The 19,547-nt window shown below is 47.7% G+C and overlaps 1 protein-coding gene across 2 annotated transcripts in view; it reads left to right on the top strand.

Moving 5' to 3' along the window:
* Positions 1–19,547, top strand: part of PLXNA4 (plexin A4) — a 685,503-nt gene that overhangs the window by 329,058 nt on the left and 336,898 nt on the right. The window lies entirely within an intron of this gene.

Raw genomic sequence — 19,547 nt, 5'->3', positions numbered from 1 at the left:
CATGCTTCTAGCCGTCTTCCTTCCAGGTGTATGGAGAGGGTTTGCCTGTTGACTGTGGGTCATTACAGGGCTGCTGGGGTGTACTGTTGTTGAGATATCAAGCAGTTTATGTGTGTTGCCTGGACACAACCCTAAATTCCCAGCACTCTTGAAGTCCGTTGTGCATCATGAGGTTTTGGAGGTGGGAAGGTTGTATGAAATTTTTCAATGCACCCACAACTTAAGAGAGGATGAGACGGGGTCTCCTGCCCCGCCTCGCTCCTGAGGACTCCTGAGTCACCCTCGGGGCTCCAGGGCCCAATCCGGCCTCAGTGGCCTAGTCCCAGTCCTCAGGCCTCTGCAGCCTAGTCACCGTTTGCAGGCCTTACAGCCCCGTCAGGCCTCTGTGGCTCAAGTCCTCCTTGCCTTAGGCTCACAGGGAGGTGGGGGTAGGGGATCTTGGGCCTCCCCACTCCACCACGCTCCGGCCCAGGGCCCTGCTGGTGTGGGTGTGGGACCCCAGCCACCAGCTCAGTGGGGATCCTAATCGCAACATGCTGACCTCACTGGTAACCTTGCTGTTTCCCCCACCATGGGCTACTTCCTACCCCATTCCTGGTGTGGTCCACCATCTCTGCTGGGCCCAGCTTCCTCCAGCCACTCCTGCTGGGGGCTGCTCCTCTGGTGGGGGCTGCCACCACTGTCGCTGCTGCTCCTCAGCTAGCTGTGGCTGCTTCTCAGGTGGCAGTGGCTCTTGAGCTTCCATGGGAACTCCTTCCCCACTGCCTGCCAGCCCCAACTGCCAGGCTTCCCCAGCCTTTATACCTGGTCTACAGCTGGAGCACGCCCAGCAGGGCTTTGGGGGCGGGGTCTGTTCTGTCCAATGGGCATCGCTCTCACCCCTCTGCTCAGTGCGGTCTTGCTACACTCTGTCACAGAGTGGCTTAATCCATCACAACCAGTGGAATTGTGCAGGCTTGTAAAGAGCTTTGAGATCACAAGCTGGAAGGCATGAAAGAAGGAAAAGTTATCATGGGTCCTTCGGTGTGTTAAAGGAACACTCGCACCTACTGGCAACTACATGGCGCTTAGTTGGACAGGAGATGTCTAACGAAGGTGCTCATTGGTGCCAATGGTTGTCTGTTTCCTGGGAGCCCACTGACTCATTTCATGGCAGCCACTTAGCAGCCTCCGATGGTAATCCTGACAAGAAGCAGTAAATCAGCAGTCTCCCGGGGTATGGCTGCATGGCAAAGTTATACTACAGGGAAGCCCCAGAATAAACAAGCCTTATTCCAAAAGGCTACATCTACATAAGAGGCTTTTCCCCACAAAACTGGGCTTTTGTTGGGGAAAAAAAGATGGAACATTGGCACACAAAGTGTGCTTTGTCAACGGTTTGTCAGCAAAACTCGGCACATCACCGACAGTGTTGTGCTTCTTCCCGTTCAGGTGTAACACCTCTCTCGACAGTGTTCTGTCAACTAAACAGCCATGTAGATGCTCCGGGGCCCTTTTGTCGACAGACAGGGCTTCCAGTTCACCGGGCAGCCCTGTTTGCAGAGCTTCCAGTCAGCCGTTCTGTTAAGAGAGGGCCGGGCAACCTGGCTGCTCGCTGTCAACAGAGAGGATTGCTCTTTCCATATGCTTTTATGTGTAGATGCAATCTGTCGACAGAAGTTTTGCCGGGAATCCCTTCCGACGGTGACTTCTGTCGAGAGAGGCTTCTCATATAGACGCAGCCAAATAGTGTGTCTATACACAACAGAGCCTATTCTGAAATAGAGCCATTGGACGCATGATGGCTTATTTCAAAACAGGCTCTATTCCCTGTCTACACAGCTCCTGTTTCAAAATGGGTATTCCTCGTGCAATGAGGATTATCTCTTTCCAAATATGGTGTCTGCTATTTCAAAATCATTTTGAAATAGCTGTTGTGTTGGGTAGACACTTGCATAGTTATTTTGAAATAGCAGCTGCTATTTTGAAATGACTTAGCTGTGTAGACACATCCTCGGGCTCCTGAGTCCCCTGCCAGTCACCTGAGGGAGGCAGGTGCCTTTGGGAAAGTTGTGCTTGGATAACACTTTCCCACTCAGTGGAATTCCTTTAGCGTCTCCCCTGCCCAGTTCCCCACTCCCATCCACGCAGGAGTTACGTGCAGTTTGTATGTTTTGAAAACCTCCCTTAGTCCTGTCTCAGGTCACTCCACATGCTCCAATAGTCAACTGCTTCCTGGAGGGAGTAGGCCTTTGTTTGGCTCTCTCCTGCCGCACAGGCTGATACTCACTTTTCCTCCCTAGTAAATCCTCTTTCTGAGGGAGCCATTATGTTGGCCTAAAAACTAGGGATGGAACCAGAGACTGCTAAGCTGCTATTGCTTGAATGTAACAGCCAAGCCACCACAGCAGGTGCTGTAGGAGCGTGGCTCTTGAGCTTCCCAGACTACTGTACCCCTTTCTGATTTGTGACCTCGGCTCACCTCACTTAAGAAGTCCTTGCTTACAAAAAGAGACACAAAAATACAAGTGTCCCAGCACACTTCCTGACAATTTGCTGACTTTCTCACAGTCATCCTTGCAAAATAAATCAATTGGGATATAAATATTGTACTTGCCTTCCAGTGCACAGTGTACAGAACAGGACACGCAAGTTGTTACATAAATTTTTAGTGTGTCCTGACTTCACTAGTGCCCTTTAGGTCACCAGTTGTGAAATTAGGCAAATATCTAGCTGATATTCCCCTCAGAACAACCCTGTGTAGCCCCAGGAGCACACCTACTCCTGGCTGAGATCCACTCCTGTTACAGACTCATATTCTCTGTGGATTGGGCACTGTCCTGTCATACACCTAGACCAGTGGATTTTTCTTAGAGAGCATGTTGCATAGATGTTCACTGTAGTCAGTGTAGTATGTTGATTGTAATGGGTTTTTCACTGTCAGTCCCTTGGGTACAATGTCCATTTTCTTGCATTTGGAGAGAAAGATGATGTCTGTCTGGATCTGGGTGAGTTTTTTCATATAGTTGATGGATCTCCATTCCAAACGGCTAAATGTGGTGCCTTGCATGTTGAATAGTAACAAAGAGGAAGCTGTGCTAGTCTATATAGCTTTGTTACTAGACCAGTGGGTTACACTATAAGATGCCTCCAGGATTGCTAGGGAGCTTCAGCCCATATTCTGCATAGCTGTGGGGTGGAGGGGAAGGGACCATTTAAGCAGTCGTTTCTCTGCTCTCAGGCCTCCCATTAGTGGAGCTGCAGTGCAGTCACATGCTGGTGCAGGCAGCAGCTTAGGTGTATTGTTGGCTCCCCTTCTCTCTCCTGGCGGGGAATGATTGTGCTTTGCAGGGAATTTATGATGGTCGTTCTTCTGTTTCAATCATTTCTCTTTAAAGCGGTTTGTGCCTTTATGAGGCCTCCGGTATTCCCTGTCCTTCTCCCAGGCTATCAGTTATATCTCAAGTATGGAGAGGAGCAGCCACTCCATACATTTATCTTCATTAGCGACACCACAAGTGATAGCCGGAAGAGAGCTGATGTTGCCTTTATCCGTTGCCCAGCGGTTTGTGGGGTTGGAATGCGGAGGTTCAGCCACTCTCTGCTGCCTCTCTGGACACCTCTCATCAAAGACTCTTCGACGCTAATGTGGGCTGCAGGAGATGCCACCAGGCTCCCGCATAACCCACTGCGGTGTCCCTGGATGCAATCCAGACCAGTGAGAGGTTGTGCCACTACCTGCCCAGTAACCCTGGGTGCCTCACAATGCTGTACTTTTGTAGCTCCCAGCCTGGCTTGTTCACAAATTGCCTAACTGTGTGTAAATCACACCATGGGTGTTTGGGAAGAGCTTCCGCCCTGGCCCAGCAGCTTTCTGCAGCACTCCAGTTACATGCTGGCTTCTACCAAACCTGGGTGGTACTCAAAGAGGGGTCTCGACATACTCACAAGTCAGAATTTTCCCCAAAGCCTGTGTCCTGCCCTGCCCTGCCCTGCCCTTTCCTGAGCAGCTCAGATATTCAAGGTCCATTGCACCATAAGTTGTCCATATATTCACTTTACTACCAGACTGGATCAGGTTAATAATTTTGGATCGGATGCCACGGTGTTGCAGGAGTTTCCGCAGTGTCTCTATCAGTGCTGTTGAAGGCTTTTTCAAAGTCGATGTGGGTTATGTACCGGGGTGGGGTGTGTGTGTGTGTGTGTTTCCACTCAAGCGACTGTTCTATGATCACTGTCCTGTGTCTTTGCAAAATTGTTCACCCCTTCTTGCTGCCTCCAGAGTCCTGAATGCTTATATGTAAATAGAGGGAAACACGCATTCCTTTTGCAATGCCACCTGCCCACCCAGTTACTTCCCTTAGCGCCAATCTCCTCATGGATTTTGGTGGACAGGCCTGGGTTCTTCGGAATCCTGGCTGCCACTCAGCCAGATGCAAATTCTTTTTGTTCCTGTATGAATTGAGTTGGTCGTGCCACTATTTCATTTGCCCCTTCCCAGCAGGGTCACCAGAGCAGCTTGGGAGGAAAGTTCTAATCACAAGGTAACCAACCCACTCTTACTTTGAGATAATACCCCTGAGTTTCCCTAGTCAAGTGACCAGACAGAGCAAATGTAAAATTAGTGTCCCATTGGCACTCTTACTTTGTATCAGAGAGGTAGCTGAGTTAGTCTGTATCTTCAAAAACAACAAGAAGTCCTGTGGCACCTTGTAGACTAACAGATATTTTGGAGCATAAGCTTTCATGGGCAAAGGCCTGCATTGGGTCTTTTCCCACGAAAACTTGTGTGCCAGAATATTTGTTAATCTGTAAGGTGCCACTTACTTCGAAGGGAGTCCTGATGGCCTGTGACCATGATGTCTTCAGTGCTGTAGTTAGCAGTGTGGCTTACTGGATTCAGTACACCTATGAGACTCACGAGTAGGTAAAGTCACTCTGCAGATTGAATAGACATCATGTAATAAAGTCTCCAAACACTGAGCCGCTGGCTTGAGGACTCAGATCAGGGACCGCAGTCTCCCAACAGTGTCTCTGACTAGCTAACTAAACGAGGATGACTCACAACTCCACGACAGCTCCATCTGGTTCAGAGATGGGTCTGGAATCCTCAGGCACTGAGGAAAGCTGATGTTCTCTGCTGAGGGGTGCCCTCTTTGTGCGTTAGTCAGGCTGCTCCCGGCGCCTTCGCTTCCTCACAAACTGGCGCAGAGCTCAAGATGCAGGTAATGAAACTGTACTAAGATCCAAGCTTTAGTCTCCTGCCCCAGTGCTCAGGCAGGTTCCCAACAGGCAGCAGACAGGGACCAGCAGTTGGGCCCATATGGCGACTAATCTCACTTAGGGAGCGTGGGGTGAGGGCTGGCTGGGGCAAGTTTGCCCAACAAAACTCTGCAAACAGGGCGTCACCTTGGAGCGAGGAAGTGCCAAACTGAGGGATCTTCCTTTGAGGTCCCCAGAGGCCAGTTCTCGGGGGAACCCTGCATGCAGGACTGGGACTCACCACCTCCCCACACAATCAGTCCTGCTTTTTCCCTGTTGGGCTCCATACGGCTCCTCCTGTGCTCACTCCTTCTCACTCTGTCTGCTGAGAGGTGGTGACCAGGACCTGTCGGCACTGTATGATGCGCCCGTGTGCTTAGGAATGGGATGCAGCAAAAGGGCTTCAAGCTACAGCAATATCAGTATGAATGGAGGGAGGGAGAGATGTGTAACCAAAACGCCAAGGAGCAGAGCAAAGGTTCCATTCTTTCATCAAGGTGCAGATGTAATAAAGCAGTGAAAACATATGTTCCAAGTGACTGTCTCTAGAGAGGGTAGGAGTGGTGTGTATGGCGGCTCTGTCATGATTTATCATGAAATCTGCCATTTAGTCGAAGGATTCACAGAGGGCACAGAGTGACTTACGATTGGGGTGGCTGCTTCCCTGTGAATGGGAGGCATTGTGAGGTGTTGACAGGAAAGCTGCTGCTTGGAGGTGTTATTTCCTTACTTATCTGTCTTGATGACACTTCCCCCTCTCCAACTCCCCCATCAGTTTGGCAGGTTTTTATCAGCAATTTCAGGGCACAGAGTCCTTCCCCTGCGGTGACTGGAATTTCAGCACACGAGAATCAGTCCTTCTCTCACATACACACACACAAAACAAAAAGCAGTCAAGTAGCACTTTAAAGACTAGCAAAATAGTTTATTAGGTGAGCTTTCGTGGGACAGACCCACTTCTTCAGACCATAGCCAGACCAGAACAGACTCAATATTTAAGACACAGACGTACACTCAACTGTCCTGATTCTGCCCTGCCTTGTGCAGACATTTGTGCCTGTGCCAAGGGGGCATAGAATGCTTTCAGACCAGATGGCAGTCATACAAGACAGTGGGGAATGAGGGTCAGAGAATCTCTTCTCCGTCTCCTCCTTTTCCTCCCAGTTCATCTCACTTCCTCAAGCCCCTTCACTGCTGTCCTTTCTCCTTGCACATGAGGGCCCCGATCCCATAAGTTGCTCACCATGGCTGGACCACTTCTTAGAGCCATACTGATTTATTGGGACATGTCTCCATGGAGGAGCGTGCAAGGTAGGGACCCTCATCCAAATGTCTCATTGTCCCTTTAGCTCTATCCTGGCTTCTGTCCCATCTCTCATTGCTGCTTCTTTTCTCTACTTGAGGCAGCTTCCCATTCCCCACACACTTCCATGCTGCCATCTTCTGAGAGCCAGCTCAGCTCTTCTCTGCTTGTCTCCACACCGCCTCGAAGTGGAAGTGTAGACTTAGTAGATTGGCATGAAGCCAGTCTACGGACCCTTAGCCACTCCTCACCGGACAAGGAAAGACAGAAGGAAATAGTGAGGGAGGCATCGGGCACCAATGGGTGTTGAGCCTGTGGTGGTTATTGATGGTGAAGTTCACAAAGAAGGTCTGAAAAACATGAACACTAAGGATTCAAAACCCAGAAGGCAAATAACATGAACCATATACTTATTAATGTTAAACACTCATGCTTTTGGAATGAATTGAGGAAAGGAGCTGATTCATGGTTGTTGTACAGTAATGCTTGGCAAATACTGCCTTCTGAGACCTTTGTTTGAACTGCTGCTAAAAGTAACCTCTAATGCCACTAGGAAATGGAGAGGGTGGTTTTTTTTCACCTCCTTTGTATTAGGGGAAAAATATGTTTACTTGGTGCATCTGAGTCAATTTCACTCTGGTTGAGGGTTGCATTGCCTGCCCCGTGCCCTAGTGGTATGCCAAGTCTTTGGATTTTATCACAAGCCTTGCAAAATGTATTTTTCTTAACACATCAGCTCCCAGTGCCATGGAATAACAGAAGACCCTCAACTATCATTTTTAAAATAAGTTAATTTCAAGGCCTCATGGCTGTGGAGAACTGGGAAATGTGACCCGGTTGTAAGCTCAGGGCTCATAAACCGGAATACAAATAAAAAGAAATCCCATCAAAAATTCTTATAATTTTAAGCCAATTTTGTTATTTCTGGGCACTGACTCATGATTTCTGAACATCTGGGATTAGCAATGCTGTTGAGGACACATATATGGAATAAGTCAGATGCCTTAAACTTTTGGTATAGTTAAAAAATTGAAATCTTAGGTGTAGGCTGCATTTGAAGAAAATAATTCATAAAAATAAACTGCCCAGTGTGCATCTCTTTAATGCAGTGCTCTGGGAGCAGCTCATTTGCACTAAACTGTTGTTCTTTGAAACAGCCTTTGCATATCCCCGCTCTTGGGGTGGCACGTGTCCAGAGTGGGAATCATAGAATCCTGGGGCTGGAAGGCATCTCAGGAGGTCATTGAGTCCAGCCCCATGCCTAAAGCAGGATCAACCCCAACTAAATCATCCCAGCCAGGGTTTTGTCAAGCTGGGACTTAAAAACCTCTAGGGATGGAGATTCCACCACCTCTCTAGGCAACGCATTCCAGTGCTTCACCACCCTCCTGGTGAAATAATTTTTCCTAATATGCAACCTACACCTCTCCCTCTGTAACTTCAGACCATTGCTCCTTGTTCTGCCATCCATCATTACTGAGAACAGCCTATCGCCATCCTTCTTTAGAGCCTCCCTTCAGGAAGTTGAAGGCTGCTATCAAATCGACCCTCACTCATCTTTTCTGCAAACTAAACAAGCCCAAATCCCTCAGCCTCTCCTCATAAGTCATGTGCTCCAGCCACCTAGTCGGTTTCGTTGCCCTCTGCTGAACCCGCTCCATTGCATCCACATCCTGTCTATACTGCAGGGGCTAGAACTGGACACAATACTCCAGATGTGGCCTCACTAGTGCCAGATGGAAGGGAATAATAACATCTCTAGATATGCTGGAAATGTGTCTTCTAATACACCCCAATACGCCGTGGGCATATTGGCTACAAGGGCATATTGTTAACTCACATCCAGCCTCTCATCCACTGTAATCCCCTGGTCCTTTTCTGCTGCACTGCTACTTAGCCAGTCGGTCCCCAGCCTATAACAGTGCTTAGGATTCTTCCGTCCCAAGTGCAGAATTCTGCACTTGTCCTCGTTGAACCTCAGCAGATTAGTTTTGGCCCAATCCTCCAATGTATCTAGGTCACTCTGAACTCTATCCCTGCCCTCCAACATAGCTACCTGGAATGCACAAAGGTCATTCTAATGAACTCTGATTACTGGCGAGTTGAGTAACCTGCATTTGACCAGGAGCAGCAAAACTGAAGCCAAAATGGTTGCAGACGGGAATGTGTTTGTGGCAGGTACATGGCTAGGGTGCCCCAGGGCTGTTGCATTGGCAGAGCAGCACAAGAAACTCATATAAAATATGTTTAGAAAGAAATTCAACACACATGCTGAGGAGATACTATTGAAAAGATGCTCTGCCTTTAAACAGATTTATTAGAACTACGCAGTGTGTGGTTGTATCCAGTAAAAGTTGGTCCAATAAAAGATATTACCTCACTCACCTTGTCTCTGATAAAAACTAGTCTGTTCAAACAATTCAAGATGACACCATGTCTGGAACCTTTGCTTTCTAGTCAGCAGCAAGGTTGGTACTTACCAGCCTGATGAGATGTATTAATACCACTGAGTCATTATAGCCAATAGAATTCCTGCGTGCAAATTAGCTGTAGAGGATGTGGCGTTGATGGGTTGGGTACCTTCTCATGTCACTGTAGGCCCACGCTTGAATTAACTGGGGTATTGATCTGTGGCAATCTATAGCCAATTAGTTTCTTCAAATATGGCCTCCGCATAAGATTTCAGTGATTTTTAACTATTTGGAACGTTTGAAGTGTCTGACTTATTCCATATATGTATCCTCATTATGTATTGCTAATGCCAGATGTTCAGAAATCATGAGTCAGTGCCTAGGAATAACGAGATTGGCTTAAAAATCATAACTCTTTTTTTAAAAAAACTGGATTTCTTTTTATTTACATTCTGGTAGCTGAGCTCTTAGGTTACACCAGGCTCACATTTCCTAGTTCTCAATAGCCATGAGACCTAGAAACTTACTTGTTTTAAAAATGATAGCTGCGAATCTCCCATTAGGCCATGGTGCTGAGAGCTGATGTTGTAAGAAAATGAATAGCAAAAAAATTTGTGATAAAATTGAGAGACTGCAAACGAGTGTGTCTTGATTACACGACCTGATGAGCTGTTTGAGGGAGGGGCCTTTTCCATCATGTGTAAAATGTCATGTCCTCTGCACCATATGTGTATTTAAGAAAAATATCCAAGATGGGTAATACCCAGCTAGCCTTCAGGAGCAGGGTGACCATCCATCCTGTTTTTCCCAGGACAGTCCTTTACGGAAGCTGTCTCGCAGACATCCTGACTTTTTTAAGAAAATGGGCAAATTGTCCTGTATTTTGTGGGGCTCCTGTCCTCTGACAACCTATGTCTTGGGGTGGCAGTCTCTCCTGCCGGGGAGCTCCTCCACTAGGGGGCTGCCCTGTTTTCTGGAGCTCTTCACCTTGCGGCGGCAGCAGCTCCTCATTTGTGGGGCAGCTGCCTCATTCCCTGGCACCCCATGATGGCAGCCCCTGCTCAGTGAACTCCACAACAGGGCGGCTGCCTCGTTCCCTGGTTTCCTACACTTAAGGGAGGCAGCTCCTGCTGCCAGGGAGCCCCTCTGCAGCGGCTGCCGTATTTCCCAACATCCCACGCCTGCGGGAGGCAACTCCTGCTTCATTCCCTGCCCCTTCCCCACTAGGAGACTTGGGAACGCCACTCCCCTTCATCCCTGGTGCATCCCCATTGGAGGCTGCCGAGCCTTTATCTCTGGTGCCTAACCCTGGAGCAGCAGCTCCCATTGCCAAGGAGCTCTGACATGAGACAGCAGCCCTGCCCCAATCCCCAGAGGCCAGTGTCCTGTACTTGCCATAGGGCAATGTGGTCACCCTAGTCAGCAGAGTTAGTTTCAACTTGGAATTTTGTATTTCCAGCCACTTCCCTAAATGATACACACGGAAGGGCTTAGAGGGAGAGCTCTGTTTGTAACAGGGAGAGGAGAGGCTCTGGCCCTCTGCACCCAGGCCAGGCCACAAGCAATAGAAATGGGTAGGAGGTGAAAGTTCAATGAAGATTTTCAGTACCTGGGAAATGGCTGGAGTTTGGTCCCAGTTTTCAGCAAAGTTTTGGTGTGGTTTGTTTTATCTCTGACTCTTTTCTTTGGTCCCTGTCCCACCCATAATACTTCAAGTGCTACCTCTCAGCCTTTCCCTCTGCCTCGTTAAATAGCTCTTCAGTAAGATCAGGTGGATCTCCTCAAAGAATTGACAGAGTCAGCACCACACTGGCATCATAAAAAGCTGGAAAGGGGGAAATCAGTGGGTTCATGCATGTGTGTATGGATGTAGGAGGAGAGAGAAAGAGATGAAACCTGCCTGTATTTTTCAGCCAAGAACGATAAAAGCTCTCTGGCCCAAAGGCAAAACGGCAGCATACTGAGCTGCTGACTCCCTTGAAATAAGTTCTTTATCAGCACAATGCATATTATGGCAAACAGTCATAGTGCAGCCCCGTTTTAACTCTCCTGCGGCCAGCGTGCCCACAAAGAAGGCTCCGCCATTGCTTCGGTTGTCCCCTGGCGGTGCTGTCTGCTCCGCTTAGGAGCCTGGATGGGAATGAGTAGAGGGTGCCATGGACAGTGGGGAGAGGAAGTGGAGATGCACTGAAAGTCCCTTTGGAACGAAGAGAAGAGGTTCCACTGGATGTTGTCACATTTCTCTGCTCTGTCCTGCCAGGCAGGCAGCATTTGTGTTTGGAATCTCATCAAATTGTTATTGGTGGCCTTGCTATTGCCTTTTTATGCATGGATGTAGCTTTCTTTGTTGCCATGGGAATGCTTTTCCAAGCACTTTTGGTGCTGAGGAAAGGGGATGGATTGAAGTTCTCTATTTACCCATGGATTGTTCATGGGGTATTAGAAGGAAGGCTGGTCTTGTGGCTGGAAAACCCTGAGGACCTGAGGTGATCTGGGTTTCATTCTGAGTTTTGTCACACACTTCTTGAGTGACCTAGGGCAGGCATCTGTGTGTGTCAGTTCCCTGTCTGTGAAGTGGGCAAAAGGAATCTTCCTTAGCTTACAGATGTGGAAATTAATGCCATTAATAATTATGTTTTACTTGTGTCATACAGGGTTGGACGCCACATAACTACATAGATAAAATGTGACTGGAGGTTAAAAATCAGAACGGTTTTAATTGAACTGAGTTCTAACAGAAAAGCAATAGACCGCCTAAGAACTTCTGTAATATGAGGGGAAGTAGGTGATCCATCCCCCATTTTTCCCCCCCCTTCTGTCATCTGCTAAGGCTCAAAATGAATTACACCTAGCAGGAGGCATACAATACAATCTGAAAAGCTTTTATAAATACATTAGGAGCAAGAGAAAGACATGAGAATTATAGGTGCTCTGTTTAGCAGGGAAGAAAAGCAAATAGCTGATGAAGGTGGAGGTGTTAATGGCTGTTTTGTGTCAGTTTTCACCAAAGAGGTAAACTGTAACCAGGTAAGTCACGAATAATATTAACAACAAAAGAGAAAGGAGCAGAAGCCAGAATAGGGAAAGAACAAATTAAAGAATATTTAGATGTATTCAAGTCTTCAGGGTTTAATAAAATTCACCCCAGGGTACACAAGGCAGTAGCTAAAGGACTCTTTGAACTCAAAGGTTGTGTCTACACTAGAGAGTTTTGTCAACAGAAGGGGCTTTCTGTCGACATAACTCAGGGAGTGTCTACACACATAAAGCTTTCTATCAACAGATTCTCGACAGAACTCTGCATTTGCCTCGACAGTGTTATCCCTCAAAAATTTGAGGAATAACCATGGCTACACTAGCCCCCTCTTTTGAAAGGGAGATTCTAATGAGGAACTGAATGAGGCAGTCTTTGAGGTGCTGATATACCATTGGGAGGTAACTCTTTAAGGGTGATATAGCACTTGATACAGTCATTACCTTTAAAAGGTTCTTGTTCATCTGTGGCAGCCACATGACAGTATTATAGTTATTTTCTGCTCTAATTATGCTGCATTAGGTCCAAAACCAAAGCTACTAGTTTCCTAATATGCCCTGCCAGTGCTGTATTTAATTTTTCAGCTCTTGATTTGTAAAAAAGTTCTTGCAACTCTAAGATAGTTCCTCCTCAAGCTTCTCAAAGAGCCAGTGTTTCTCCACACAGCAAGAAGGAGAAGGCACACAATGAAATCAAAAGATGACAGATTGAATCTGGGAGAAAGGCAATATTTCCTAAGAACCATGTCTAATGAATCAGTGGAACTCCCTGCTGCAGGATGTCACTTAAGCAAATGCGTTAGTGAGAGTCAAGATAAGTCTACACAGCACAATTATTGTGAAATAACAGCCATTATTTCAAAATAGCTTTGCGAGCGTCTACACAATACAACCACTGTTTTTGAAAGAATTTCGAAATAGCAGTTCAAAATAGGTAAATCTCATTGAGGGTGTGTCTACACTAGCTGGCTACTTCGAAGTAGCTGGCATAACATCGAAATAGCACACATCACGTCTACATGCGCCGTGTGCTATTTCGACGTTGAAATCAACGTTAGGCGGCTAGACATCGAAATCACTATTCCTATCCGAAGATGGGAATAGCACCCTACTTCGATGTTGAACGTTGAAGTAGGGCATGTGTAGACGATCTGCATCCCGCTACTTCGAAATAGTGGGGTCCTCCATGGTGGCCATCAGCTGAGGGATTGAGAGATGCTCTGTCCAGCCCCTGCGGGGCTCTGTGGTCACCACGCGCAGCAGGCCTTAGCCCAGGGCTTCTGGCTGCTGCTGCTGCTGCTGCAGCTGGGGGTCCATGCTGCATGCACAGTGTCTGCAACCGGTTGTCGGCTCTGTGGCTCTCGTGCTGTGCAGGCCGAGTATGTCTGGGAAGGGCCTTTTAAGGGAGCGGCTTGGGGCTTTGCTGGCCCCTTATTTCGACGGGAAGCGCTTGTGTGTGTGGACGCCTCACATTTCCTTCCGGGGCAGCTCCTTTCGACGATCTCTGTTGCTATTTCGACGTTGAACGTCGACGGCACCAGCCCTGGAGGACGTGTAGACGATACGTGTCGCAGTAGCCTATTTCGATGTTCTTACGTTGAATAAGCTACTTCGATGTACTGTGCTAGTGTAGACGTATCCTGAATGATGAATAGTGCCTATTACAAAATAACTCATAACTCAAGACAGGGAATAGAGACCATTTTGAAATGAGCCATAGTGCATCCACAGGCTCTATTTCAAAATAGGCTCCATGGCTGTGTTTACCCTAGCTCCCTGCGTTGAAGGGAGCATGGTAAGTAGGGTGTCGGGAGATTATTAATGAAGTGCTGCATTGCATATGCAGTAGTTCATTAAGCTAATTCTCCCCTGCAGCAACTTTGAAGTGTTAAACTTTTGAGGAGTAAAGGGACTTCGAAGTTGCCCAGGCACTTCGAGGTACTGGCGGGTGAGCCGCGGCTACACATGAGCCGGCACTTCGAAGTTTAACACTTGAAAGTTGCTGTGGGGGAGAATTAGCTTAATGATGTGCTGCGTATGCAGCGCAGCACTTCATTAATAACCTCCCAACAGCCTACTTACCATGCTCCCTTCGAAGTAGGGAGCTAGTGTACACACAGCCTATGGGTGAGACACTGTATTTCAAAATAGCTAGGTGCTGTTGAAATGCATTTTGGTCACTCTGTCTACACAAGCACCTCCCTTTCGGACAGGGCAAGTAAATGACATGGATCAGAACTTTTTAATTAGGCGCTGATATGACTGTTCAGTGCCTCATTAGTATAATGGAAGTCAGTCACGTTTCGAAAGCGCTGCTTTCAAAGTGCAAACTGGCTGTGTAGACGGGGCACTTTGAAATAAAACCAAGCCTTCGAAATTCCCTTATTCCCCTTTGTTATTCCGGAGTAGCTCATTTTGGAATAAGGCTGCTGTGTGCACATCACCTTTGGTATACACATGAAGCTGGATAGAACTGACGGTGCCATTTGCTGGGATGGAAATTATGCTATTGAGCTTTGTGTTCCAAAGCATGAACTGATCACTGGTTGGAAAGCTAAGCTGACGTTTCCTCTGTGGTGCTGTAGCACCTGATCAGGCACTTTAAAAATTCTCTGGTATTGATAGAGGTGCTGTGCCATGGCCTATGTGGAAACACTCAGCGTGTTTTGTGAAATGTCTGCACCACTTTGGAACCCTGGAAGGAGCCTTGGAGTAAGAACCAAAGCTTTGGTTTTCAATTCTTCTCCTCCTTTCTCCCCTTTAATGGCTTCTCAGTCACTCTGAACTGAGGCAGATTGGCTGTGGGGTTGCCATTGGGAAGAGGTCAGTGTATTAAGTGCCGCTCAGAAAGCTGCCTCCTGCTAATCTCAATGAATTTAGTGGCAAATCTGAAAATCTCCATCCTCCCCCTCCCCCCAACTCTGTAATAGACCCAGGAGAGGAAGAAAGGAGGAATCTAAGAAGCCGGTGATTACATGAGGAGCCTAGAAGCTCTGTAATCCTGGACTCCATTAAACATCTGTCTCTGCCAATTGCATGTCCTTCTCTTAAGTGCCTTACATTTTCAGGTCACTTCAAACCACCATTTATTAATCTACCCCCCTTTGATATTCCACTCCATCTTGGAGGATAGGGCCCTGGTGCCCACAACAAAGGAGTTGCAGGCATTGCAGCACAATTGTACTTGAACACACGTTTAACGCTAAGCCTGTGCTTACATGCTTTCCTGAGTCAGAGCCCCAGATCATTGGGCAGTTGGCTAGGTGAGAGTGCAAATCCTTCCAGTTTTCAGTGGGGTTCAGAAGCTACTTTTGGGGGGCTGTTGAACCCTGCTGGCTGTGCCCATTCTTGGGAGAAAACAGATGATGTGATTCCAGAGAATGTCATCATACCAGTTCTGCCGTGCAATCAGATGCCTTATCCTATTCATACTCCTTCACAGATGCAAAGCTGAGTAGCCATTTTGTTCTCAGAGCTCAGTGCAGACTGTCAGAAGAGAGAGACGCACTGCTCTCTCACGTACACCTTGCTTTTGTTCTTTCTTGTTTGTTGTTCTCACGATGTAAAGGAAAAGTCGTTCTTTGAGCGAAGGTATCTGCCCACTCTTGTGTGTAAACATAACTTCCCAGTTTAATAATATTGCTATGCATGTTTTCCATGTTCTTTTTTATTTCTTTTTGGATGTTTGAAAAAAATGCCTTAAACTTCAATATCTGTATGGCATTTCTGATTGTGGCTAGACACAGAGCCGAAAAAAAAAAGGCAGTTTAACACTTGGGACCGGCAAACATATTCCCCTCTTTTTCCTCCCCCCTTGTGCCTGCACCATTCTTTTTTCATCATTTTCCCTCTTCCCTACTTGCCCTGCCTGGCTGTGGCTCTGACAGGAGAAAAATGTACACAAATTAGAACTGGGCTGGAAAAGATGATTCAGAGAGTGGAGCTGGTAGATCAGTACGTGGCTTGTTGTCCTCTGAGGCAGTGTCCCAGGTGGCCAATGCCATTTGTCCATCAAATGCCCCATGTACCATTTTATGGATTAAGTGTAAAATTTCAGTGGCCTTGACCATTTTGGTCATTACGGTTCTCGTGATCCTCTTCCAAAGGGTAAACTCGCTAGTCTTATTGTCCTAGCCCAATTCCACGCTGGTAATACTGCCTCCCTAAAACTCCTGTTGCCGTTTTAATTGGAAATAGGGATTCTTATCTATTGATTGTCCTAAAGTGTGTTGCATTAAACTGCTGCTGCTGTGTTCCACCCCTGAGTGGGCTGCATTTCGGTGGCTGATAAATGACTCTCTGTGCTAAATATGTATTCGCGTATACAGTATGGTAGGGTCATTGGGGGGGAAAGACACTGTGGTTTCAGCCCACAAGAGCTTATGCCCACCTAACTCTCTGAGTCTTGTAGGCGCCCCAGGACTCCTCCTTGGTTTTATTAACGTAAGATCATTGCAATGGTTTTGGGTGAACATCCACCATTTGGGAACTTCCGATGCTTCTTGCCGTTCACTGATGATTAGCTAGTGCCCCAAACTGCAGCCTTTAAACAGGGCATGGTGCACCAGGAACGTAAACGGAATGGTTCTTGGCGACATTACACCTCGCTCAGGATTTTGTGCCTGGTCTTCTCACTAGTCTCGTGCTCATCTTAACTTCAAACTGAGCTCAGGTTCAGGCATGGTGTGCAGCCCCCCGATCAGTTCTCCCAATAATTTTTTCCACCAACAAAAACACATACTGTGGGTGCCTGTAGGTGCTCTACCAATGAGGTGCCAGCACCCGAATCTCTCCTGGGCGGCCACCCAAGCACTCGGCTTACAGGGAACACTGCTCCTGAGCTATATAGTAGACCCCAAAGTAGCTGTTAGTGCCTATTGCTACCCCAAAGTAACGGCAGTGAAATCATGAGGCCGTGGGATCTAGTTGTGATGGTCGTCCAATCCTTTCCCATACATCCCCTGACCAGAGGTGGAGGATCCGTCTGCCCCCTTCACTAAATTAGCTCTCACCAAAGTATCTTTTGGCGCCTGATCCCATAACGGCCCAACAAGGAAGCGAGCAGGTGAGACCACTTGGTCAGCCACTATCCAAGCAGGTAGAATAGGCACCGCTCTTGGCAGAGAAGTCACCAGACCTAAAAGAAGAGGCAGTTGGTGAGGAAACCAAGCTGTGAAGCTGATGCTGCAGTGACGCCTGCAAGCCAGACCTTCTAGCCCAGGGAAAGAGAGCAGCACGCTTGCCCGCGCATGGGTGGGAGGAGGAAGTGATGTCACTTATACTTTGTTAGGTTGTGAAAGGTACTTGTCTACGGTATGTGTGTAGATTCTTGTGAAATACCTGCAGCAGATCGGTGTCTTTGCCAGGAGAGCTCCCAAAAGATCAGAGGTCTGGATCATAGCTGCAAGGTTTGGTACACTCCATATCCAACATCACACATGATTGTGTTGTAGCAGGTGTGCGAGCTGGGAGGTCATGCAGAGGCCTTACACATGCCAGGGAGCACCGGTCGATCCCAGGCAAACAGGAGGGGAAAACGTGTCATTGATTGTCGTCATACAGGAGTTATCAGTAGCCTGGGTCAGAGGCCATCTGTTCTATAGCCCATCATGTGGCTGCTGGGATCTGGAAAGCACAATGGTATCCAGACACATGACACCTTCTGGGACAACTGATCTGCTCCCTGGTTGACTGTGAATCTTCTCCATTTACTGCACAGGGCTCTATGGGCCCAGGAGCACATACACCACTTTGGGAGAGCCATCTGGCTTCTGTTCTGCTTCCACACGCCACCTGTACAATTGATGCTGAGTTCCAGGTACAATGCCTTTGGTACTGGCAAGGCAGAAGGAAGCTGCAGTGAGTCTCGTCTCCTAAGTGGAACGTGCAGAGCAGTTAGAAAAAAACCCTCTTTTAGCTCCTGGGGAAAGTCACCTGCTCTGGAGACCCTCGAGAGAGAATCGACACTCAGCTCCTTGATGTTCGTTACACAGAGTCGCCATAAAGCCTCTTGTGCACTGACCTGTTGGTGGAAGTCTGAGGACCAACCTGGTGAGCCCCATGGAAGTATAAGGCTTTCATCTTTACTGTGACTTGCCTGAATTGTTGTAGGTTCTGCTATAGATTGCTCCGGGTTTTCCTTGATCCTAAAATAGGTGGAACCCAGAAGGAAGCAAATCAGGCTGCACTGTGTCCATGTTGAGCAGATAGTTGCAGTACAAGAGATGGGGCGTCTCAGTGGACTTGGTAAGGGAGAGGCACTTGTAGGCCATTAGTTCAGATCTAGCCCGGATCAGTAGGAACTCAATTGACTTATGGCCATTTGGTGGGCAATGCCAAATGAGTTTAGCTAGTCTTGCCCCTTACTTGGCAGCCTCTATAGCAGGCCACAGAGGCTGAACTTTTCTCCCCTCGGTAGTCTTGTCAGGGCAGAGATGTAACCCATTGCTGCAATGTTCCCTCCAGTTTTTTCCATCCATGTGCAGAATAAGTTTTGTTATGGGCACCAATGCATGTGCTGATGTGCACCACTGGTAGAAACTCATGCTGAGCTGTGGGCAGCTGCGGATGCTCTGCTAATCAGCTGGGTAGCACCTGAATCTCTCCTTGGTGGCTGTTCCCAAGCACTCAACTTACAGGGAACACTGCATTGCTGGCCCACAGCAGTCACTGTGCTGCCCTGGGCCTGTAGTAACTGGCCCTCAAGCTGACCTCTTTTGCCAGCATCAAATCCATATGCAGGGGGAGAGATGGAGGGCAGAGCTCACAGTTAATGGCTATGTCAGGAATTTGGGCACAGCCCACTGGGATGCTGCGCTCCAGTCCTTGCTCAGCACGACCTGGGGAAGCCCTTCTCTCCTTCCTGCATGTGCCCCATCTTTAAAAAGGGGGTGTTAGGTATTCAGTTAACGTGAGTGTAAAAGGGGCATTCCTAGTGTAGTGCTATGGAAATGCAACATCCTTTCCTGTTTGGATCTGGAGCCATCGAATTCCACAGGCATTCTGCAGTTGGATCAGGCCCCAGTGGAAGAGCGTTGCCAAAGAAGAGAGCTTAATTCACCCTCTTGGGCCTGAAGCCATTAGGTGAAGTAAAGTAATGGCCTAGGATGGGTCCCTGACCTGCCAGCTGTTTGATGTGGGAAGGAACCCCATCTACAGACATTGTAAGTGGCTGAGCAGGGGTTGCTGCCTCCTTTTCAGTGTTAGTCCTGTAATATCTTCCAAAGTGGCCATTTCCTTTTAGGTTATGTCTGCACTGTAGGGCTTTTTGGAAATAACTTAGAACGTTGAAATAACACTGATGTAAATTATTTCTGAGAAGAGCATTCACACTGCAAGAGCATATCAAAATTGATCATTCACTCTAGAGAGCCCAATTTCAAAATAAGAGCGATGATGGGGTTGCCTCCCTGGATGCCAGTTAAGTCCTAATTAAGTCATACCTCTGCTTAATGCACACTGGGTGAATTTCGATATTGAAAGGGGAACGGTCGGCGAAAGTTGTTCGTTTTGGTGGAGTTACTATTCCGAGTTAAATGCCCTGTTTGGAATAACAAGCG

This window comes from Carettochelys insculpta, chromosome 1 (assembly GCF_033958435.1).
Source record: "Carettochelys insculpta isolate YL-2023 chromosome 1, ASM3395843v1, whole genome shotgun sequence".
Lineage (NCBI taxonomy): Eukaryota > Metazoa > Chordata > Testudines > Carettochelyidae > Carettochelys > Carettochelys insculpta.
The sequence above is the reverse complement of the archived record's forward strand: the minus strand, read 5'-3'. Positions and strand labels throughout refer to the sequence as shown.